This window comes from Azolla caroliniana, unplaced genomic scaffold (genome assembly GCF_043228905.1).
Source record: "Azolla caroliniana isolate FFs.n. ecotype wild unplaced genomic scaffold, voAzoCaro1.0.p SCAF_65, whole genome shotgun sequence".
Lineage (NCBI taxonomy): Eukaryota > Viridiplantae > Streptophyta > Polypodiopsida > Salviniales > Salviniaceae > Azolla > Azolla caroliniana.
The window spans coordinates 103021-120494 of NW_028230500.1; the positions used below are offsets into that span (position 1 = coordinate 103021).

General features: G+C 42.0%; 2 non-coding genes across 2 annotated transcripts; both read left to right on the forward strand.

Annotated features, from left to right (window-relative positions):
- The first annotated feature begins 13952 nt into the window (after window positions 1-13952).
- Window positions 13953-14025, forward strand: TRNAV-UAC (transfer RNA valine (anticodon UAC)). The gene has a single exon. It is a non-coding gene; the product is annotated as a tRNA-Val (tRNA).
- Window positions 14026-14243: 218 nt separating this feature from the next.
- On the forward strand, window positions 14244-14330 carry TRNAS-UGA (transfer RNA serine (anticodon UGA)). Its single transcript has one exon. It is a non-coding gene; the product is annotated as a tRNA-Ser (tRNA).
- Window positions 14331-17474: the final 3144 nt, after the last annotated feature.

A 17474-nucleotide genomic window follows, 5' to 3' on the forward strand; every position in this document is an offset into this window, starting at 1 on the left:
TCGTATATTTTGCTTATTCAACACTCACTGGAAGATCCTGCTACGCTACCGAGGCTGTGGGCATTGCTAATTCTTTGCCTCTTTGGAGTTCCCCTTCTTGCTTGCTTGCTTGCTTGCTTGCTTGCTTGCTTGCTTGCGCGGGCGGAAGAATGGGCACATGTCATTACAGCAGCGGAAGTGAAACCGGAGACCTGGCGGGAGATTACACCCATTACTGCAAACACTACTAACGAAAAGGTTGGGCAAGAAGACTCAACGATGAAGCGGCACAAAATAACGTAACGAGGGCTACGAGCAGTACAACAGCTACAGGCTGTATACATTCTAACCATCCATAGTGTTGGAAGCAAAAACGACGACTATCTCAATTATTGGGGGGAAAGGGGGTATATTTTATTTTGCAAAAAGGGGATCACGGCAAACAAAGAATCTGAGTCAAGAGTCAGTGTTGCTTGCTGTCACGAAGGGCATGGAGGATGTTGATCATTGCGTTGATGGAGATTCCGGCCGGAGAAAGCGGTGTCGTGGATTGTAGTCTAAGTTGGTTAAACTGCCTGCCTGCGTGCGCACTTGGATTTTTTAAATGACATCGAGATACAGAAACCCCCGCCCGACCGCATGAACCGCTTCATCGAAAACCCTTCATTTTCATGCTGCGTGAGATAAGCAATTTACGGCTCAACCTCCCATGACGAGTATGATTACTACGTAGACACCGCTATAGACACTTCACAAAGTACAGAAATTGATGACGATGTACTAGAGCTTGATCCGTAGGATCGCTATGATTTAGACTTTGAGGAGGATGACGGATTAGTGAACCAAAAAGAAAGAGTTGTTGAACAAAAGGCTAGATTGAAAAAAATCAGAAAAGAAAACCCTAAATGTTCCGCAAATACGTCCAAAGCGTATGCTTTGTTTTGGAAGAAACGAATGTTACTATGCAGAATGCGGGCCTAGCGAATATAACGAGCGAAAACTACTTTTTTATTTTGCAGATTTTAGTCCCGCAGGACAGGATTTGGCCAAACCAAAGTTGTGTCATTCTGAAAGGATGATTTGTTGTAGCACATGTCGTCTTTTTCATGGCTAATCTGCGGCGTGTTTTTCATAGTAGGGTCACGAGAGAGACTGTAAAGCCGAGAAACCCCTGTAGAACAGGGAACCAGCGGTACGACCGAATATAATGTTAGCGCTATTTTCCCACTGAAAACGATTTCTATACTCATTAAGAGGGCAACTTCCGTATCTATAACATCATTGGCAGGGAACCCGGTAGCCAATCATACCATCTAAAACGAACGATCTAGAAGAAATTTGGTAGATTCAAATATATGGTTTAATCATCTACAGTCCAATCAGAATGACAGAGCCAGGGAAGTCTTCGCTAGGTTTCTTCCGCCGCGCGCGCGCGCCGGGAATCCGCTTACCCTTATCGAACCTGCAACAAGTTCAATCTAAGACATGCTCAAATCAACGATTGGCCTATTTTGTTTGTCAAATCGATTCTGGATCAATTGGCGAAAGGTCTTTGAGGAATAATAGTCCGATCGTTGATTTCCTCAGCAGAGCCGCCGTTCTTGAACAACAAGACTAAAGCAGCCATTCGACCAACAGGAACGGACTGCAAGGAAGCAACAAAAACAACAGGTTGTAGAGAACCCACGCCAGCTGTTGAGAAGCTGCGAGAACAGCCAAGAAGCCACCAACAGATAGAAATAGAGGGCGAGATCTATCGATACGAGGACCACCAACTGCTACGTTAGCTTAGCTGGAACCTGCATACTTATCATCAATTCCCGTGACATCACTCCTGTACCCCTTGTGACTAACGTTTACGGATTAACCTGCTTGCTGTTTCTTCAAGCACCATGAATGAAGGTGCCGGCTTTTTCTGGGATAGAACTACTGCAATCTGGGTAAGGTATACCTTCTACAAGAACTACAAGAAGGTAGCTCTTCTGTTAGGAGGAATACACAGCTCACTGTAGGTCTTTGGGGAATTTACAGGTCTATCGCTCTTGCAGCAAATTCAATCTAAGACTGGCACTGAAGAGGCCAAAGGGGAACTAAGGCTAACGTCAACGATTCCTTTTTAGTTTAGTGCGATGGAAAAAAAAACAATCTCTTGGTGGAGCCCTTATCCGTATTGAAATGTGAATCATATTGCTTATTCTATTATTCATACTCTTCAGGAAATTACTGTTTTAAACAATATTTTCGGATCGGAAATGAAACCTGTTGATAATCTCTCGCTCGGTTAGTTACTGCCTCTCGCCAATAACTAACCGGGAGCGGAACGGCCATCGGCAAGGCGGATCATCATCTTACGTCTTGGGCGTGGGCGGGGGCGGACCCCGCCCCGACGTATACATTCCATTACCTGAAGAGAAAAACACTACAGAAGCCATTTATTCACCATTTATTCAATAGTAACGTGCGGTGCCTTCACTTATCCAACCATTCATTAAGCCCCCATCCTGGTACAACCTATTTGTTTTCCAAACCAAAGACGTTGCGTGCAATTGTAGGAGTAATATATGCAGAATTCAATATAGCCCTGGTCATCATATTTCACTTTGCCTTCCCTGCACTTTTCTTAAAGCCGCTCCATGAGAAATAAGTCTCCCCTTCTGTGTTGGCTGAAGTGATGATAATTACTTTGAACTCTCAAAGATGCGCAAGAGTCTCAGAATTCTCTTTCAATTACGGAAGTTCCTTTGACAAGAAAGTTGTGGCCATTGAGAAATGGAATTCAATAGAGTTTCTTCATATTTCGACTAGGTAATAGGGGGAGATAATCATACTGAGTTTCTCCAAAAGTTTGTACATAATGTGCCCTCACAAAACGCTCTATGCTAAGTGAGTGACGTACGCTTTTCTCTCTGACTCTTAGCTTAGTAAAGATTTGTTAAATTAAAACAATTTTTTGGTCAAAGCTCCACTTCACGTCTTTATGCGTTTTTAACCACGAGGATTCTCTGTAGCTAATTTGACACTTTCAAGTGAGTTGGAGGGTGCCCCTAGAACTAAAATGGTTTTACACAATCTAAAAACTTCCAGAACATGGGTATAATCAGATTTTGATGGGAAATCTTAGCATAATACGTTTCTGTAATGAAAACGGAGTATACTTGGAGTGAACGTAGGCAAGCTGTGTGTCTTTTCGTGCAGAAACTAAGGTAGAAATGGAAGCACTTTTTGCTATTCGCCTCACGAGCGGGCTCTTATCACTCCGCTCGCGTAGTGAACGGAACGGAAGGGCGTTAAAGAAAAGAAACGTTAGCCGCCCGCTCTTCCATTTCCTAAAAACCCTCAATATGACTAATTGTGTTAGTAGCGGCACTAAATATTTGAATAGGAGAGAAGAGCTAACGTGCTCAGCAACCGCCCGCCCGTTTAATAATTTATTCATTTTTTGAGCAGGTATATTGTCATAATCTGTCTCGATTTGACGGCATCTTGCTATTGAAATATTTAGTTATCCAACCTAATATAATATTAAAAACTAGAATTAGAGAACATCAAATAGATCAAATTATTATATATGATAAAAAGAAACTGAAAACACCGCTATTATATATACGGGACTCTCTAAAACTATTACCTTCGTTGAAATCTCTAGCTGAGACAATGCGTCCAGAGCTGAGTAGTAAAGGTTCAATTCCGCATAAAGAATCGAACAAGTTAAATATTAGAGATAAACAATATGAATTAATAAAGTATCTAAAACAGGATATAATGATATTAGCTGGAGTGCTTAAGCAAAGTATAAGAAAAATACTGCTTGCTTGCTGGGATCGGTTTAGTATAGATATAACGAAATGTCTGACAGTGTCGTCGATGGCAATGAAGATCTATCGTACTCACTACTATCCAAAAGCATATCCAATATACAGGCCTGATGCTAACAAAGCATCATTTATTCGACGAGCGAGGTTGGGTTGGTGGCCACACTGATGTATACAAGCCGTATGGTAAGGAAATGTATTATTATGACGTGAACTCGTTATACCCTTACGTAATGACAAAGCCTATGCCAGGGGGAAAACCTGTATGGAGACTTGTCAGGCAGCGATATGGAGCATCTATTTGGCTGCTTTGTGGAAGCGAATGCCCTGATACAATTAAAATACCATTACTACCCTATAAAGATCCTTACATTACAAGGGAACATATTTCCTACAGGGACGTTTACAGGCGTCTACTTTACGGAAGAGTTAAAATATGCTATAAGATTGGGTTACAAAGTAGAAGTTAAGCATGGGTATTTATTTGAAAGGAAAGAAACTTTTATTGAATTTGTAAGCGAGATATATAAAGAGAGGCAGGAAGCAAAAAAGAGAGGCGACATGGTGACGTCATCTCTGCACAAATTGACAATGAACTCTCTGTACGGAAGGTTTGGTATAAAACCAGAAATGAATATAACAGAGATCTGTGATCAAGAAAGACTTGACAAGATAATGTCAATATATCCATATGGTATAGCTGAAGCTATAAATAATACGCATTATATATTGACTTATACAACACAAATGCAGCAGAAACTGAGAAATGAGGATTGTAAAGACGATTCATTTAGATCGATGATTCATTGGATGGACTCACGGAACGCCGGCTCTTCCTCAGCTGTACAGATGTCGGCAGCAATAACAGCATATGCTCGAATACACATGTATCCCTATATTTCCCGGGTTCCTACTATACCGATACAGACTCTGTAGTACTAGACAAACCGTTGCCTCCGGAGTTAGTATCTTCGAGTTGGGTAAATTTAAGCTTGAATATAAAAAAGTAATAGAGGGTTATTTCTTAGCACCTAAATGTTATGCATTTAAAATTGAGGATGGTGATATGGTAAGATACAAAGGTGCAGCCAAGAAATTGGTAAATTTTAAGCGAGGAACAATATCAAAACCTTGAACGAGTACAAACCTTCTAACAGCTAACTTTCATATAAATTGGAAAGATCTCAGTCAGCATTTACCGCAAAGAAATGATGCTTAATGTGGGTATTGATCCCTCTCTCAAGCAAGCAAGAGATAATTGGTATTCAAGGATGGGCTGTGGGTAGATACAAACCCTAAAAAGAAAGGTTGAAGAACCAACCCGTCCCGTGGCTTCACCTAATAAAGTAGCAGCTGTAGAACCTACGCCGCAGAAGCGCAAGAAGAGGAAAGCTACGAGTCGTGAAGAAGTGTTACAACGTCGTGAAAAGAAGATGTTACAAGAGAAAATACAGAAGCTCGAAGAAAATGTATTGAGCGATTAAAACGCACGACAATCGAAGAAATGTTACAGCTTGAGCTTCCAAAGTTCTTCGAAAAGCTACAGAAAAAAGAATAACTTCAATTATATAAAATGGTCAAAAACAAAGAAGAAGATCTTTGGAAGACAACCCATAAAGAAGAGGATAATGGTCTAAAACAGCAAGCAGCAGTTCACGGAATGTACTGGTGGCATAGTCGCTGCACAGGCCAACAACGACATCAAAGTTACATCGAAAAAAAAGGATCAAGCTACTGCCTGCGAAGAACGCCGACTCGCAGCATTATGCTACTCCAACAACATCGAAGATAAGTGAAGAATATAATATAAGTAAGGGCACTCCTCCTTGACTTGATAAATAAGTTGCAGAGAGGAAGGAAGGAACAGGATTGAAACATGCCTCAAAATCTATTCATCATTTCCTAGGCAGAAATCAACGATTGGGCGTTTACCCATCCATCCTAACGGCCGGCAGATTAGACTCTTTAAAGCAATGCTTTATAATAGATAGAGCTGCTGCATTGTTTCTTCTTTAACAACTTTATTAGTTGCGGGAGGTTGATAGAATAATTGTTCTTGTCTGCTTGCGTAGACGACATATTGAAAAGGATTGGACCCTCTAGCCGTAACCGTTAAGACAGGTGCTGCTCTCCCAGCAAGCAGAGTTGGTGGGCGGGATCTCGCTGCATCGAAAGATCAGTCTAATGCGAAGACCGCCCGCCAAAACAAAAACAAAATTGCATGATGCAGCTACTCGGCAGGCAAAAATGTCTGCATCGACACTACGTGAAGAACGGGTTCAGCGTGCGTGGGAAGAACCGCAGCAGAGTGAAGCAGGATTGAACTCTTCATCCAATGCCATTTCCTAGGCAGAAATCAACGATTGAACCTGAGACGTTTACCCATCCATCCTCTAAAAGATTAGACTGCGGCTTTCAATATTAATTTATAGAATAGCATAGAAATGAAAAAAACTCTGCACTGTGGGCTTCATTGTCGCAGCAGATTCGGCATGCTGATGTAGCGGGGAGGACTCTCTTTCACCATTACTGCCTGCCTGCGCGAAAGGAAAGCAGCTAATCTCAGAATTTTTTTGAGGTGGTGGTAGTGTTCGGCGGCGAAGAAAGTGGTTCATGGTGATATTCTTATTCATCATTTATAAAAGGATCATCCATAAGAGGATTATCATATGCAGTATAACTATGTAACCGGGCGGAGAAGGCAGTTGAAGCTAGATTTTCATCTGTCGCTGCTTCTTTCTGTCGTCGAAGAACGGCGACTTCCCCTACGAGATAGGTCTGTATCAGTTTGTGTTTCGGCATCAGTTGGCCTTTCTTCAGTTTGTGTTTCGACATGTTTTGATCAACGGGAGGTACAAGAACCTCATCAGCACTGTCAGTGGTAAGAAGATTTGTATTTTCCACGTAAACCTGTTGGGAGGTATAATATCACTGTCACTCTCACTACTATTGGTTAATAGCGATGGACGATTTATGACTGAAACTGAATAACTTTCAGGCAGGATATAGAACAGTATGCATTCCGTTGTTTCTAATAGTAGTTATTGGAGGTATATCAGATGCAGTAAGATAGGAATTAATTTGTAAATAAATTTCAGTGAGTGTCTGAAATACCCAATAATGATGATTCCCTGCTATTAAAAGATAATAATCTTTCCACCCACAATAGTGTTAATTTCGCTTTCTGAAGGCCTGGTATCTAGCCGCATACCACGCTGAATGCGCTCATGTACCAATCTTATACAAATTCAATAAAGAAAACCTTTCAGGTTGCTTGCTGTAAAGGATACTGAATTGACATGTAGAATTCGTTGCTGTTATGAAGCAGATAATCTAATGCATACGACGCGCTTTCCATTATTCTACCTGTTGAATTTACAGAGTCTATTTCGTTTAAAGCGGTAAATTAAGTCTGTTATGTGGAGGTCTCAGCCAATTATATAGATATAAGAAGGGATTGGATTCACCTATTATGCTACTAGCAGACGGGCTACTGTCACTGCTACCTCCACCACTACTACCGCCAAAGATATAGGTTATTACACATATATTTATAGTAGTGAGTACCACTCCCCAAAAAGACTTATTTTTATACATTGGTTCTTTATTTGTAGCGTCACCCGATTCTCCTAAGACCTGCGCAAGCAACATTTCCCGAGCGAGACCTGCGCAAGCAACATTTTCCGAGCGAGACCTGCCTGCGATTCTACTCCTTCTCTAGCAGAACCTGTTGATATTTTAACTGATTCCGAAGAATAATAATTTAGCTCTCTGTCGTCCTTCACTACACGCTCAGCCGAGAATCTTCTCTCGCAGCAAGCAAGCAAGCAAGCAAGCAAGCAAGCAAGCAAGCACTTGAACTACTATCAGCCGTAGTTTTAGAGCCTTCTTCCGGTACATGCTTAGGCTGCACACTAGCCCCACCATTTTCGGTTGGTTGCTGAGGAAGAAGAAGGTTGCGTGCTGACCGCAGAACCAACCTCGAGATGCTTCTATATCTTCTCCGGCTGAAGACATAAAACATTCTAAAACATACCTATAACATCTATTTGATCTTTTATTAATGGAAGATCTATCACGCCTATAAGGTACCATGTTAGACCACCTAACAGTAAGACTTGCGCATTCGCATATAACTTCTTTTTTGTTTGTAATAGTTCCATTCTTTTTTACACTCACCAGTGATAGAATCATACTAGTTATCCCACTTATTCCCAATAGATAGAATAATTGATTACTGTCACCAGCTATAAACTTGTTTGTTGCCTTCTGGTCTAAAAAGAATTACCATTATATAACCTAAAAGATGCATACAAACAGCTGTTGTCCAAGTTGAGAGCAAATGATATCTTAAATCTATTAATAATTTTTTTGGATCGACCGATCCTGTCAGCATATGTAATCTTTTTGATAAACAAATTTAAAGACTTATATATCAAATACTTATAAACTCCATCATAAAATGATGATATTCTTTTTAGTACTTTATATTTCTTCTTATTCCTTGACAAAAAAGCTTCGTAATTCATGTTGCCTGAAGTCAGTCGTAGACCCTGCCGCCGGACTGCAGGTCTGGTTTCAACGAACTTTCAGGCTCTAAAAGATACATTGAATCACGGTTTAGTTTACAAAGCAGCACTGCTTTGGTCTCTGCGGCCGGCGGAAGAAGCGTTGAAGGATTGCTTTGATTCATTGTCTGCAGACAGGCCTGGATGCAAGCAACAATTGTGAGCTGACAGGAAGAAATAGGTGATCTCCCAGCTGCTGCTTTTGATTGTGTATTTGATTGTGTACTTGATGAAGGCCTTTTTTGCTGCTGTTTATAACCCTTTCTTTGTTTCTTCGACCCACTCATCAATATATCTTCCTGCTCTGCACCTTCCAGCTGGGTAGAGTGCTTTTTATATGTCGTTTTCGGGCGGGCCTTACTCAACCGCATTCTTAGCGATAGTAAATATCAATAGGCTCGGTCAAATAACCACCACTCAAAGTAACTGTTTCACATTCTTTCTATTCTTTCTATTTTATAACCCAAAGTACTAGCAGAACAACCATTGGTAAGTTCAACTTGACAGGTAAGAGATTTCTAATATTGTATAAACATCGAACATAGAGTCTTTTTTTCTTAAAAAATCCTCCTTCCTGCAGAACAAATAACTGGTTGTTCATCCATGTTTGGATTCTCCATAAGTTTTACTAACTCTTTATCAATTAACAATTCCAAAATGTAACATCCCAAAACATTAAACATTTTTTATCTAAATTGTTTTCAATAATATTATTCTATTCCTCATTAAAACCACCTTCACAACAAGTACTAAAAGTTAGTTCACAACAAGTACTAGAAGGCTCAATCCTGTTCTTTTTTATTAGAAAATCAGTTTATCTATAAGCGTTGCGGCCTTTATTTATTTTCTTATATTAGCGGTTCTGGCTGGGGTAATAAACTGGCATAGCGAAGTGCCGACCTATCGTGGCATCGTCGGCATTCATTATTAATCTGGCTTCTATTTGGCCAAGAATGGGCGTGATAGCAGAATAAGAGGAAAACACTACAAAAGCCATTTATCCAATAGTAACGTGCGGTGCCTCCACTGGTTAACATCCAATCCAACCTAAAAGTAAGCAATCGGCCAAAGGCAACCGAAACATTCTTTAGTAAATTAGTCAAGAACTTAAACTCCGTACTGCGGAAGTGTTAAGGAAAAGTGGGGCCAGTGATGACACAAAAACTGGTCCTGTAGCGGCCACTCCTCCTAATTTGTTGAGGATACTTCACGGAATAGCATAGATTGATAAGGGATACCATTCTAATACAATATAAGCCAGAGTGAACATCGGATTCGCAGGCATATAATTGTCGGAGTATCCCAAGACATTAGGTGCATAGAAGAGCCGGATGGAGAAGAAAATGGCAAATGCTACCCGACCCACCAAATCCTTGGCGTAAAGATAGAGATGAAAAGCAATTTTATCCACAGAAGAATTTATGCCCAATGGATTGTTGAATCCGTATTAATATAACGCAGCCGGATAGATAGGACTAGCGCCTGCAATTACGAAAAGGAGTGAGTGATAAGGACTGGAGAAACGATTTAGGGTGGCATTGTCTACGGAGAAACCACCCCAAAGCCGAGTGACTATGGTATCTCCTACTATAAATACGACACTAGCTGAGCTGGTAGTTACTATAGCTCCCCGAAAGCTCATTTAACCCCGGAAGAGTACATGGCCTGTGAAAGCGGTAACGATCGTTGATAGAAGGGTGACAACTCCGAGACACCGAATGAATTCTCTGAGACTGATATAGCTTCCATGATACGGACCGCAGAAAATATAGATATGAACTGCAGTGAAGAACATACTGGCCCCATTGGCATACATGTAACAAAGCAACCAGCCTCCCTTCACATCTCTCATAATGTGTTCTACGCTGTTGAGAGCCAGATCGACATGAGGTGTATAATACATAGCTGAAAAGACGCCGATAATGATCTAAATGACTGGACGAAGACCGGCTAACAAACCAAACCCCCACCGATGACTTATATTGCTCAGAATTAGATGATCTATCGAATGCTAGTTAAGTATAGAAAATAAAGGCTATTTAAGAATTGGAAGTCACCTGGCCATGATAGTAATAGTAGTATTCGGTTCATTCTGTGTTTTTCCTTCTGCGTGCGGCCCCGAAAAGCGTTCATCATGCATCTGCCTTGATGGGGCCTGACTCTTCAGTGTCGGTTACTCCCAGTCCAGAGCGCCCTTTTTCCATTCATGAAGAGATCCAATGGTCGGAATCCGTACAAACACCATCATAGACCGAAATCCAAACCAACCAATCTTGTTCGAGGATACTGCCCGGGGAAACGAGAGGGTCACTTCCGAATCGAAGATAATAAATGAAGGGGAGACCGAATAAGGTCATGTATCAAAACGACTTCTGACATCACCAAGTAGGTCAGAACCGCGTTCGTGAGCTGACAATTTATCCGGATAGGCCGAACCTTTCAAAGCAAATGCGAAAAAAGCACCAATTGGGATCAGGGAAGGTAGCAAACTGATGACTAGGTAGAAAGAAATAGGGGCAAATTCGAAAATGAGAAGAAAAGTCTTTACGGAAAAGAATGGCATTCTTTAGAACTTACTTCAGGAAGAATCATCCAGGGCTGCGGTTGCGGTTTCTTCTTTCTTGTATTCATAACTTTTTTCTATTGCTTTTTCGGCGAAAAGGCAAGCAAGTTTTACCTGACTTAACTGAAAAGCCATTTTCCTCTCTGCAAACTCCAGGAGAGAGTGGACTTCAGGAAATCACAAAGTGGGTCCCCAAGGAGGAAAGGAGGAGGGAACTTGTGAGGAAGTTTCCACCCTCCTTTCGGCCTCTGGGGTTAAACAAGACCCAGATAAAGTCAAGTTAGAGAGCCGTGTAATGGGCGACTATTCCGCACGGTTCGGAGAGCACAACTACGATCACTTCTCCTCGGCAGAAGCTTGACTCTATCTTTGAGCGCGGTAGAATGAAGACGTGTAGAAGTCAAAGTCTCTGGGATTATTGCACGTAAATCTGTCCACGAACCTATGTAAACAGGGTTAAAAGCGGTGGATAGCCTAGTCCCTATAGGTCGTGGTCAACGGGAACTGATAATCGGCGACCGACAAACTGGAAAGACTGCTATAGCTATTGATACCATTCTGAACTAGAAACCAATCAACGCATAGGGCACCTTCGATAGTGAAAAATTGTTTCGCGTGTACGTAGTGATTGGATAAAAACGTTCAACCGTGGCATAATCGGTTAAGATTCCCCCGGAAGCCGGTGCTCTGGAATATCTCATTATTGTTGTAGTCACGGCTTCGGATTCTGCTCTCCTGTAATTCCCGGCACTACATCCTGGTCGTGCTACGGGAGAGTCTTCTAGAGATCATGGAATGCACGCATTAATCATCTATGACGATCCCAGTAAGTAATCAGTGGCATATTGATAAATGTCATTATCGCCACGTTGACTACTAGGTTGTGAGGTTTCCCTCGGAGATGTCTTCTATTCATATCTCTGTTCATCGGAAAGAGCCGCCAAAAGGTTAGACTAGACTGGTGTAGGTAGCTCGATTGCTTCACTCGTCATTGAAATATAAGCTGGAGACGTTTCTGTTTATACTCTTATCAATGTCATTCTCATTACAGATGGATAAATCCTCCCGGAAACTGAACCTCTCTATCGCGGAGTTTGGCTCGTTATTAACGTAGGATTACTCGTTAGTTGTGTTGGGTCTGCCGCTTAGCCGAAAGCTATGAAAGCACTTCGTGGCACCTTAAAATTGGAGCCGGCATAACATCGTGAAGTTGCCGCTTCTGCGTAATTTGGGTCAGACCTCGATCCCGCTATTTAGTATTCGCCATATTGCGGCGCTAGGCTTACCGAGGTACTTAAATAACTATAATATCCCCTGATCCCTATCGAATGACAGATTGTAGTTATCCTCGCGGCGGTCAATGGGTTCCCGGACTAGATCCCTTTGACATAGATCGCTTAATATGAGAAGGAACTCCCCGACAAAATCAAACCACACATACTTGAGGGTATCAAGGAGTAAAAGCTATTGAGTGAAGAGGTGTAGAAAAATCCGGCTACGTTCCGCTAAAAAATTGCCAGTTCTCTATCATCAGTAACAACTGGTTCAGTCTAGTTCAAGAGATGGGGAAGGAGGCCCCCTCACGTAATTACTAAGGAGACCCTCCCTTTTGTTTGTAGGAGCGTTAGGCGGGTGAGCGGATAACGGCGGGAATTGAACAAGCCGATAGATCACCGCCACCTAACCTATAGGTGGTTTGCGGGAATTGGCCCAGTTACCTCCTATAGAAATGCTTTGTTTGTTTGTCTTTTGGTAGGGACAGTCATTACGCGTAGCTTCGTTGGACACAACGACTGGCAACGGTTGATTTCGGCCGGCAGCTTCGGGGAAAGGTTTGAACCCATGGCTATGGCAATCTATTTTCTGGCTTCTTTTTTTCTAAAATAAATTCCGATTCGCTAGAGAGAGATCAATTGCTTGCTTGCTTGCGGGGTGGAGTAAATGGCCAACTCGTCAGGCTCATGACCTGAAGACTGCGGGTTCAAACCCTGCCCCCGCACTACATGTTGTCAACAGTAAAAAAGCAAATGAAGATTATTGTATAATAATCCATGCTTAAGAATGGGAAACTAACGTGACTATTCATATTGTCAATTCGTTATCATTCGTGTTGTCAATGAGACGGTGACATTCCAATGAAGCGGTTTTCATCATCATGAAGGCCTTCATGCATGCATGAAGAACCTGTTTGGTTTGATGAACATGCCGGTTCATCATGCTTGCTGTTTAAAATACTCGTTAGGTGGTTCCGCTTTTCTTTTGGGGAAGGCGTGCGTTTCAGGCTTGCAGGGAAAAGTGCCATTTCCGAGTTCAAAGATTGCTGCTTTAAAGTGGAAAGAAAAGTGCAAAGCATCTTCTTGCCAGTGATTCATCAAGATTGCCGCCGGCTCGGTTTAAAGTGAAAAGAAAAGTGCTGCTTTGCTTTGCTTTGCTGGATTCGCAGATTATGGCCAGAAGATGATATTGCCTTCTTGCATGATCCTTCTGAATTTTACCAACGGAATTTCGAAATTCCAGCATTCAATTCTTTCCGCAATCTGAGCCGCATTAAAGATTATCGTATAATAATCCATGAATATTCAGGCCTTCTTGAAAGTTCAAAAGAAGAACTTTGGTAGCCATTTATATTACACTTTTTACCGCTTCTTCTTCTTCCGCAGTGCAGTTTTCTTGCGCTTCATGAAGAAAAGGTGCTGTTTGAAATTGTAGCTTGAATCTTATCGGAAAACTAACTCTAGGCCTTCTTGATGAACAGCTATGGATAATACGGCGGAAGTTGCTTGCGGGGAAGAACCAAGGTGGTGGATGAACCCGCTGCTTCATCAGCGCGATGAAGACGATTAACGCTACTTATCGGCTACGGTAAAGTCAGACGGCCCGATGGGGGAGTTGGTAGCAGAAGCTAGACAATTGCGGCGCGGCCCAACAAGAAAAGAAGCGGATTGACGTGGCCGTAGAAAGAATGGATAAATTTCTATGTGACCTACAGAAAACAGAGCCGGCGAGACTCCGAAGTATCGCCGGCACTCCGGGTAATTAGCTCAGTTGGTAGAGCGCCTCGTTTACACCGAGGGAGTCAGCGGTTCGAGTCCGTTATTGCCCATGGTTGTAAACTTGGTTATTAGGACGCCTTAGTTCCTATCAATCTAAAATAGAATGATCAATTACCACGCTTAACCTTTCTGGTCGGAGGGGCCAAAGAGGAGGCCCTGCGGTACAACCTATTTGTTTTCTGAAGGCGTTGCGTGCGATTTACAAAGACCTGAAAGCTTGGCACGCTTTCCCGTTGATTATTGATGGCTCGTGATCTTGTCGGGAAAGGGATGGATGTCTGAGCGGTTTAAAGAGTCGGTCTTGAAAACCGAAGTATTCGGAGAGATACCGGGGGTTCGAATCCCTCTCCATCCGTGAGTATGGTCATAAGTTAGCATTCCCACTTTCCCATCACCCTAACTTGATTTGGAAAGCATATAGGCATTCTATAAGCCTTCTATAAGAGCCTGAGAGGTTAAAAGGGATCGTCGTAAGCGGGCTCCATTGAGCAAGTCGCGCGTTTGCTTGCTTGCTTGCTTGCTTGCTTGCTTGCGGGAGAATCGAAAAATACGGGGTGGTGTTTCAGTTTCCTCTAATTGCTACGCCATCCGAGCCATTGGCGTTCTTAGCTCTATCCAGTTAGCAGTGAAAAAGGGTGGTTTCGAAATAAGAATCGATGTGCGGATATGATGGAATTGGTAGACATGCCAGGTTTAGGTTCTGGTGACCTTACTCAGTCGTGGGGGTTCAAATCCCTCTATCCGTAGCAGTTGGAACCTCAGAGTTATGCAATCATTAGGCCTCTAGTGAGAAATCAAATGGGTTTCTTCTCTCCCTTCAATCACTAAGCAGTCCTCCGTCGCCTGGAGAGTGATCCTCGAACGTGTATACGAGCCATCGTAATTACCCAATCACATATTTTAGGGCCCGAACCCGATCCAACGTACGTAGCCTCGAACCAATGAATCTGGTCACAAGAAACGAACGAAGCCCGAACCATACCTTCGAGACTGAACGACCCGAGGGGCTAACTGCCTGCCTGCAGAGACTGCACTTCCCAACTTTCTTTGGGAAAGGGACTGCCAAGAATCTGGTAAAAGAGTTCGAATGGTTCGGGGAACAATAGAAAGACGCTTTGGTTGCCATCGGACAACCTAAAGACCCGAACAGGGTTGATTTATATAGATCTGGTAATAGTGAAGATACTTTGTAGTTTGATATGAAGCAATCGTACACCGCCGTATAGAGTGGTAGGTCCTTATACACTCTCTTAAAATGGTTAACAACCAACGCAACCAAAGCAGCTGCTTTTGGTGAATGAAAGCAAAAGTAGCTTTAGATTCTATTCAAACTAGAATTCGTTTATTATTTAAAGATATGAGTTTGTTTGATCAAAGAAGAAAACAAGGTTTTCTTTGTATTAATAATATTTTCATTTATACCGCAATTTTTCTGCTGTCATACAATAGCATTAGAAAATGAGATATTGAAATTGAAAAAAAAGTGTTATAATGTAAGTTTAATGGTAAAGGCCGTGGCTATTTTGTTTTTCGATTAATTCAGACTCAAGAAAATCTGAGTCTGGGTCAATCTCTGTTGATAAACAATCTGACGGTAAAGATTTTAATAATAATAATTTAGACTCTGGAAAAGAGGCAATCCCTATTAATAAACAATCTAACAATAAAGATTCTAAAATATCGTAAGTATTTCAATCGTATATACATCGAAGGACGTTAAAATGTCTATTAGTTCTTTATCTTTCTTGAAGTGCGCAATAAACCTATCCTGCATGTTGGTTTGCCTTTTGTTGGTCAGCTTATCAATCAAAAAGGTCCAGCGAGTTATTATAGATTGATCTCTCGTCAACAAATTGTTCGATCATTTTTTGCAAGTATTCCTTCCTTCTCAAGAAATCCGCCGAATTTGTTTGGCCCAATCCATCGCTTATCATTAATCTTTCCTTACCTCTCTTTTCTTCGGCTTCAAGCTTAACCTTTGCTTCTTCGAGCAATTGGCACACGCACGGTTTGAACGTACAAATTCCTATTTGAATATATTTCTTATGAGATTTATCTAACGCTGACCGCCAGAACATTATTCTTGATAATAAAGTTAGAAGCAGGCAAAAGAAATTCTTCAACCTCTGCTTCGCTATCGCCGTCACTATAGGGCTCTTCGCAGTCCAGGTCATCAAGTTCCGCCACAGCGAAGGCCTGTAATCTGAGACATTGTACACAGGATCGATGGAGTCGAGCTAGCCGCTTCATCGTTGAGATTAACCTTGAAAGGGCACGCACGGTTTGTTGTTTGCAGAGTATTCTCCAGGAGCAACGGTGAATAAACTCTCTGGAAACGAATCTTCATTGTTGTTAGGTGTCTTTTTCCAATGACTTAACAATGCCGGCAAAGACTTACTCCGTTGTTTTTTAACAAGTTAGACAGGGAGGGTATAGTGCTTTTTGTGCTGCTTTTGTGCCCCCATGTCCGAGGGGCGGGCTCAGATGCCCCCAATTATCAGTAGGGAAGGGAGTGCGAACTTTCTTCATTAAATTCACGTAGCACCAAATTCACACCAGAATCGAATTCTCGCTTTCTTTTTTTTTGGCAGGTCTCATTGTCAATATTAGAATCATTAAGCATTCGAACGATGGATTACCAATTACTCGATTCTGCGATGTAGGGTGTGTGCTGCTAAAGTGTCTAACAGCTCTTGACCCCAGCTCATTACATGTTTTCAATGGTTCACCGCCACCTATAATGCGCGAAACTTCTATTGGCCTCTGCCGGTTTATGAAGATCATCCCTTCTTTTACGAACATTTCCCTTTCTTTGATAAGCATCCGGTATCTCAGCAGATGAACATTAATCCAAGCTCTGGCTATTTCTGCTCATAGTACGTCATTTGACAGCTGCTTCCATGATCCGACGAAAAGCTAAGGTTTCTTAACGTTCTTTGGCAATAATCTTGAGTACATTACGAGTAGTCCCTGCGATTCTCACTTTCTTGATTTCGCGAGTAGGCTTGACATTCTCTATGGCGTTAGCCAGGAGTGTGATAACATGAACATCGGGTTCAGTTCAGGAAAGACGAGAAGAAGTTTAGGAAACAATAACACGAGATTTTGTTCTTTTACCATCAATCATACAAAAGTGGACTAATTTCTTGATTAATCTTTTTTGTTTATTATCCACTCCCCAGATGTAGCTTAATCTCTCCGAGCAGCTGTATGTGCTTCCTTCACGGCCTCCCTTGGGTCTGGGTGACAAAAGCCCTGCTAGATGGGCGCAGAAATATTTGCAATGGGATCGAAGCGGATGGCTTTCCGTTCCAAAAGTTTCCGCCGGTCATTCTGAAAGTCTTCCCGAAAAATTAAACCGGTCTGAAGGCGATGAGCGAGAAAAGCAACCATTCCCTGATTTGACCTTTTTATTCGTATCGAATTCTTAGGTTTCTCTGTACCATGTTTTAGTCTGCCTCATCTTCAATCCGGGATTCCCTACGAATCTTTAACTCCT